Genomic DNA, 8,085 nt, shown 5'->3' with positions numbered 1-8,085 from the left:
GTTACAAAGTGTGAAGCCGTGGTTTTGGAAAGTGCTTTGGCAGACATGGAGCAGATCTCTTGTTATTTTTCCTTTATTTGTGGAAACAAGCTCGCTGCTCTTTAAGAAGGCAAACTTGTGATGGGCAGATTTTTGGCACCAGCGACATGCGCCTCTGTTTACAGACATGAGTGTAATAGACCACCATGTCTTTAACCAGTCCATTGAACTGGCTAATAATATGACTGACATGAGGGAGGCCAAACCAGAAAGGTTTCCCGTTGCTATCAATTTCACAGTGTGAGTTGTCTGCCGCTGTCACGTCTCCCCAAAGCAGACCTGGGATATATAGGTAATATTTCCAGCACAAATTAGTTTTTTTTCCTCAAAAGAAAACTCATTGGACTCGATTCAAATACAGGATGGGGATGTTTGCTTCCAGAAAGGCAGCACGTTGGTGATTGGCATGCAGCTAGATGCAAAACGAGAGAAATTAGCATATATGGCGTGAAATTCAATTTAAAGAATTCAAATTAAACCTCGATTGGAAAACAGCAACAATCTGTGTCATAAAAACCCAACAAACATCTTTCTGTGCTTCTCCTCCGACAGTTGGAGGAATTTTGCAGGCTTACCGCCGCAGCTTTTGATTCGACATTAACACCACCGAGGCTGAGCCGGGAAATGCTCTCACATCCACCAAACCTCCTCCTGCTGCTTGGTATCAAAGTCTTTTCTCACACTTTTTCTAATTGACTCCCTGCGGAGTTGTGCTGCACGATGGCACGGCAGCAGAGATTATGAGATGAGGACGAGCTGTCTGCTCTGGCAGATTGAGCGGCAAACATTCGCTCAACGGAAAGCAAACAAAAAAGGTATACAAGCTTTAAAGGTATATATAGCAAGATCTGCAACATCTGCAATTCATGGACTGATTCGGGACTTTGATATTGGGTCACAGAGCGAGGACGGTGACAGTGGAGCTTGATCGCTGTCACAGCATTCAAATCTCCACATGTAACACACGCGTGTTTTCGGGTGAGATAATGATCAGAGCCTGGCTGCCTGATCGGGCGATGAGGAATTACAGAAGTAATAAACAGCACATCTATTTCTTACAAGTTTGCTTAAGGATTACAGCACGTTAGCGTGACTATGAAAATACTATTCATGAAATCACAACGCTAAAGCACCTTCTATCTATAATTGATATGTGCCTGAGGAGTCTGAACCTGAATAAACAAGGCTCAGTTCCCCCACGAGAAAGATTCAGAGCGATTATCTTTGATTAAAAGGATTTCTATGAAGACGGCGCCTCAAAAACTCTCAAACCGGAATAAATCAAATGGCGAAAACAAACCGTCTGATTAGAAAATGTTTTGCTTGTATTGCAGTACAATCACAGCTCTTTTTTAAACGAATTATTAGAACTGAAAGCAAAATGAATGTAATCCTTTTCAAATCCCATGGCCCAGCTCGTGTTCTGAAGCTGCCAAAATTGACATCATTAACTTTATACTTTGTTTTCCTGTTTCACGTGAAATGTAGCATGCCATCTGGTGCTGCAGGGAGGGGACTTGGAACGCTGTCATGTTTCAGAATACACTATTTGAAGAGAATTAAGATGCCTTCACACTGAGGGTACACAATATCGATAACCATCACTCCCCACAGTGCTGCAATGTGTTCTGTTCAGTGGTGGAGGGAGTTCCAAGATCCTTTATTTGCGTAAGTACATGCAAGAGTATGGAAATATTTCCAGCGAAATATGCCAGAGATTCCCAACATAGGGATTCGATTATTGGGAGAATCTTTTTGTTTTCGATTTCACATTACCGTAACTGTATTTTCCTATTAAAAAGGACTCAGAATAGAACAATAAACATCTAAATTACCATAAATCCTGTGCCGCAGCTTTTCGAGCACATACATTTTCCATGTCAGAAATAATGACTGCTGGAGCAGTAAAGGAAACATTTGTCACTGTAAATGCTGATGCATCTCAGGCGCTTTAAAGAACTAAAATTAGACTGTGCGGTGAAATCTACTGGGCTCAGAGCTTTTCATGGAGAATGGAAGCTAGCTGTCTCACGCCCGAATGCTAGAAAATCTGTCAAATGGTGCAATGGGAACAAAAAAGCGAAAAGAAACAGACAACTAGATCAAACACGGGAGCAAAGATATTGAATACCTCGCAAATGTACTCTGGTTCTGTATATGCGTCATGTCATAGCAGCAAACTCATCTCCTATTTCTTATTCACATCACATGAGCTCAGAGTGCCCGCCATGTGTTCAGCACAGTGCACCACGGCGGCGCAAAGAAATGACTCTTGGACTGGATCTGCTGTTGGGAAATGATCGCGCTGGAGGGGACGAAGGGGCGGATGGGATATCCACCGCGTCCCGTCTGGCCCCGGTGAGATTACGGGCGATGTAATAGGATCGTCCATTTTCTGTAATAGAGCACAGAAAGGCTAAGCCCTGGCTTGGGTCTTACTCACACACCAGATCACCACCAAGGCAAAACAACAAAAAAAATGCCTCTCCTCGCTTAGAGGAAAGGAAGCTTAGCTGCCTTTAGACGTGAGCAAAAAACACACAGCAGCGGTTGCTTTGTGCCACATAATGGGGCAACGCTTCCAAGCCACAACAACCTCCACTGAGCCGTAATGAGAAGCGAATCGACTGCGATAGCAAGAGCTTTGGCTGGACTTCTTTGATCAGCAGCATAGTCCATTTCATGTTGGTTAATTGGCTCATTTGCAAACTGATGATACATTCAGAGATAATGGAGTGCCTGCATTGAAATGCACGACACAACTGCACCCAGAGAACTGGTACAAATAATGTCTCCTTTTTATTGACAACTCAAACGTTACACTCCCAATCAGCAGAGTGTGTCAGACACATTGAGGATAAATACTTTTCCGTGTAGTCTCAAGTTATTTTGCGTGAAACATGACGAGGATTCACTGTTTTGATCACGCCATGCTTGGAGGTGTAATGTTGAGAGGCAAACCCTTTGATTTTTGGTCTCTCGTGGCATTCCTCTTCCATTCTCGGCAAGCAATTTCTGTTCAGAGTTGCTGCCTTGAGTCCGTGTGAGAAAAGCCTTCAAAAGGCTCTGAATAGATGTTTTGTTTCAGCAGGGGAATGTTGTTTATCAGAGGCAATTCCATCTGAAAAGATTTATTGATTCAGGCCCTCAGAAGCAAAGACAATCCACCGTTTGTGAGAATCGGATAGTCCTGCAACCCGTCTCTTCTCTTCTCCTCACAGAGGCAATTCCAGGTTTATTCGACTTTGGCCAACCGTCACCCGCTGGCCGGGTTGCTACAGCAACTGCATTTCATTCTTCAAACAAGATGCAAAGAAGTTAGAGGAGTCAAATTCTCAGAGCCTCCCGAGGCGTCGCAAAGGACAACACATTCAATATGAATGTGCCCGGAAAAAAGACTTCACGTGACTTCAATTCAGCAAGTTAGCTATGAAAACAGACACACAGCGTGGTCTGTTCCCTGTCTCTAGGCCTGGGATGGTAACCACCTGTTCTGACTCCTTAATGAATGCTCAGACACAACGATCCGCCACTGTGGTGGTCTGGAGGTGTTAATGAGGGTGCGGGAAATATGTAATGTTGACGGCTACATTAGCCACATCTAACACATGCAATTCCTGTTATTTCAAACAGCTTAACAATGCACCAGCGTGCTGCAATGTGTCCTGCAGCTAAAGCTATTCAATGCCAAACTTCTGGAGGGGGAGACTGACCGCGGGGGACGCCAGAGGAGAGGTAATGAATACAGGCGGCAGACTGAGAAGCTCTTAAAAAGGAGGACGGGGGACTCTTTGAAAGCAAAGCTCTGATGTGTGTTTATCTGCACACAGATCTTTGAAGGAGCCTTGATTAGTGGCATATTCTTTAATACGTCGCTGATGATTTCTTTGTTATGGCCATGTCCCTCTTATGGATAATTCTGAATGCGACAGCAGAATGCTTGTTGAGACATTTCGAAATAACATGGTTCATTCAGCTGCAGTGGAGCAAAAAGGAAAGAGTGAGTTATTCTGAATATCATAGAAAAACCACAGCATGCTTGGAAAATACAGAGTCTACAGTTGTGCATAATGCATCGCCCACTCTTCAGTGTCAGACAGGTTGACCCCCCCCCCCCCCCCCACTGAGGACAAGCTCTGTCGAGCCTTTGCACCGACACAAATGGCCTCTCTAATTAAAAAAGGAACCCCTGTCAGCGATGTTCCTGCTGTATATTTAGTGTGGCTGGATACATTCACAAAAGGGAAGTCTGACTTTTAGGATAACTGAATATTGGAACAAACTATTCTTTGGAGCAGTGTAACGACGTTTATAGACGAGGTAAGATGGAGGCATGGACCCCAATACACCGGATGCTTGTGTTAAATGTGGTCTACATAAAGGTAGCTTGTCTCATTGCCTTTGGGAATGCACCCTCATTCAGGATCTCTGGAAAGAGATTCTTACAACTGTATCTATTTGTATCAACGAACAACTTCCATTATGTCCAAAACTCTGTCTTTTTGGGTGTTTCCCAGGAAACTGTACACTTAACAGGAGCAAAAAGAAGATGGTCATATGTTGTCTTCTTGAAGCTAAACATAAAATTGCAACGGCTTGGAAATCTGTTCACAGGCCGAGCAAACTAAATTGGATAGAGGGACTGATGCAGTGCCTCGCCCGAGAGAAACTTACAGTTAAAGGGAAATATAACATCTTTGCAAAGATTTGGGGCTCATCTATGGAGTTTCTGGAGGGGGAAGATTTTGTTGTAACCATATAGTCTACCGTTTTCCTTTTTGTTTCCCTTCCCCGTTTTTTTTCTCCTCTGACTGGTCACATTAGGGAATGTGGGAGCATTCTATTTGTGGGGTATAATATGTATCTACCTGTGCATGTACATATCCGTCACCCTCTGCTGTTATTTTTATTTTTTGTTTCTGCTGAGAAACAGTCGGCAACACATGCCATTTTTTATCTTTATTTGAAATTTCTCCAAGTGCCTATGTGTGCCTTTTGATGTGCCTTGTTTTGTCTTGTTTGTGTATTGTGGAAAAGACAAAAAACATTTGTCAAAAAAAAGAAAAGAAACTGCTGAGCGGTAACCCACAACAAGCAGACATCCCCTCATTGACTTAAGTATACTTATATTATCAAGGTGCCTTGTCGACTAAAAGGGTCTCCCAGGGATGTAAGGGACTCTATGAAAGTCTTTCCCCTCATTTACAAAGAGTATACTCTCTGTCTTAGGCCGCCTCAGTGACGCCATGATGAATGAATCAGATGCTGTGTCAGTTTTCTTCATCTAATTATGTGCCGTTTGGTTGAATCCTTTTGAATTAACCATCTAATTAAACACGAATGGCTGACTAATAACAGGGATCTGAGGCTTTTCTGTGTTTATTGGAATAGGAAGGTAAAGAAAGACGAGCCAGGAGGGAGGAAGTCGTGTTCGGAGCGTTGGCAAAATGAGCTCGCCACATTTACTTTCATACATCCCGAGGGGCATATCCCAGAATGCCTCATTTCTAAGTGCAGAAGTATTTATCTGTTTCTATAAAACAAAGAAGACAAGATGTTAAAATGTGTCGTATCAAATTCCGTGAGATGTAGTGGTGAACAAAATAAGTGACATTGTTTTGTTCACCACTACATTTCAATTTGAGGAGCCCGATATCACGTGACAAACCTTTCGTCCTATAAGAAGCTTTTCCCGTAGGCATTGCCCATGTGACCTAAACGTTGTTGGTCTCCGATGGACAGTCTCAAACTCCAACGGTTATTGGTTTGGAACTGAGGTGGAGCTTGTAAATCATTGCCAGACTGCGTGGGCAAGTATTCATCCTCAAGTCGTGGAACCGCTCCTGGAGTGATTGGAGTGTATTTAATCTACTCTAATATCCAAAATAACAATAACAAAAGTGGGATCGAAATATAAAATGCTCAATTAATTGACGACACCATGACCATTTCTATTTATGCCAGGACCCAATTAAATCATCTGACAGTGTGATAAATGCATTAGCGCTTATTGTAATTACCGGGCGTGATTCAGACGGATATCTCACCAAGTGCGCAAGTCAGATCTATCCATAGCTCAATTATATATTTCAACACCTCACATGGAGCGTAAATTAGAAGTCTGAAGGGAAGTGACCTCCTGCAGCTGAGGGGATAGTGTATGAAGCAACTAAGACAACCTCACTTTCTCCTCCACCACACCAAGTATAACCCAATGCAGTTAATCTCAATGAGTAGATGTGAGAAAAACTAGTCTAGAGGGATAACGATGGCTGAAATACAGGGAGAAATAGTTTTAGACATATTTTTTTGAAAGCAACACAAGCATGGATGCAGAGATAAACCACAGCAAGGGTAGAGAGTACCGGAGGCTGGGCTGCTTATCAATGCACATGTACAGCCATGCTTGTTTAAGGGTGGCAGCTCCAAGATAGGTTGCACTGCCTTATCTCCTGGTGCGCTATCAAAGAAGCACAATTCAACACAGATTTACAGGAGCATCTGGCTCCCTTGCTACACCCGGGCCCTCAGGAAAACGCTTTTTAAAGAAGGAAAATAGCATATAATTAGAAGACATCTGTTCTTTCAACCAAACCACGACCTGTCCAATGAGGAGTAAACAGGCCTGAACCGCTTTGTGCCTCATTTGATCTGTGGGCTCAAACTCTTCCATCTGGAGCAGTTGAAGCGACCGTGTGAAGTGTCTTCACTGCACACATACGAGAAGTCTCGCTCCAGATTGTTCAATTAACTCAAAATGATGTCTTTGCAAAAGTCGGTTAGTGCAAAGCTGCAATGCATCCTGCGGCGCACCATTAAGAAAATATATTATTACAAGCAGCTGATAAATATCTTGGGCACTGTTTAAGGTTGCAAGATCCCTAGTTGCTGATATCTAATGCTATTGTCAACTAACCCCAACCTAATTTAAATGAATACCTGTAGTTGCATTTAATTTGATGCAGAAAGTAGGAAGCTGCAGGATGACAGATGTACACTCGAGACAACATAACACTACAGTCGACATTTTCATCCCCGCCGTGCAAAAGTCTCCTCCTCCTCCTCCTCCTCCTCCTCCTCCTCCTCCTCCTCCTCCTCCTCCTCCTCCTCCTCCTCCTCCTCCTCCTCCTCCTCCTCCTCCTCCTCCTCCTCCTCCTCCTCCTCCTCCTCCTCCTCCTCCTCCTCCTCCTCCTCCTCCTCCTCCTCCTCCTCCTCCTCCTCCTCCTCCTCCTCCTCCTCCTCCTCCTCCTCCTCCTCCTCCTCCTCCTCCTCCTCCTCCTCCTCCTCCTCCTCCTCCTCCTCCTCCTCCTCCTCCTCCTCCTCCTCCTCCTCCTCCTCCTCCTCCTCCTCCGGTTGAAACAGAAATGTTAGATTCGACCCGAGGGACACAAACACCATCGCAACAGGAGCAAATTGGGAACTGAATGAAAGACAAATCAATTGTGCCAAAACCCCTTATTAACAGTTAAAGCAGAGGGGGCTTCCTCTTGCTTTTGTTGTGGCTGATTGTTTTGAGAGTGGCATCCTAGGCAGCTGGGGTTGTTTGTCTGACTATTGTCTCAAATACTGATTGTCACCGCCCAGAGGGGAACCGTGACAAATATCGTTTCTTGGTCTGCAAATTTTACAAAAGACAAACTAAGAGGTCACAAGGTTTAGACATTACAAGCAAAACAAGGATTCTGGACCTTTTACAATTATTTTGCATATGTGATCTTTAGATTGACTCCTTACAAGACGGGAATGTGCAGTACAGAGACCTTTAAAAAACAAGTGTGTTTTCTCTAAAGGACGCTAATTAAGGTAAATGCCACTGCACTTGTATTTAACCATGAAACCGTAAGTATAACGGTGGAACCATTTCAGAGTGTTGAAAGAGAGAGAATAATGTCTTTAATCGTCTCTGACTGTGACTTTGTTTGCAACACTTAAATACATGCAGAGATAAACATGTTGGGCTGGTTTAGGAGGTTGTGAGAATCCAATGCAATCTGACGAGTGATATTATTTTGGTGCGCATTGATTTGCATTGATTGCACACCAATC

The sequence above is a fragment of the Melanostigma gelatinosum genome (assembly GCF_949748355.1).
Source record: "Melanostigma gelatinosum genome assembly, chromosome: 24".
Lineage (NCBI taxonomy): Eukaryota > Metazoa > Chordata > Actinopteri > Perciformes > Zoarcidae > Melanostigma > Melanostigma gelatinosum.
Note: the sequence above shows the minus strand (reverse complement) of the source record.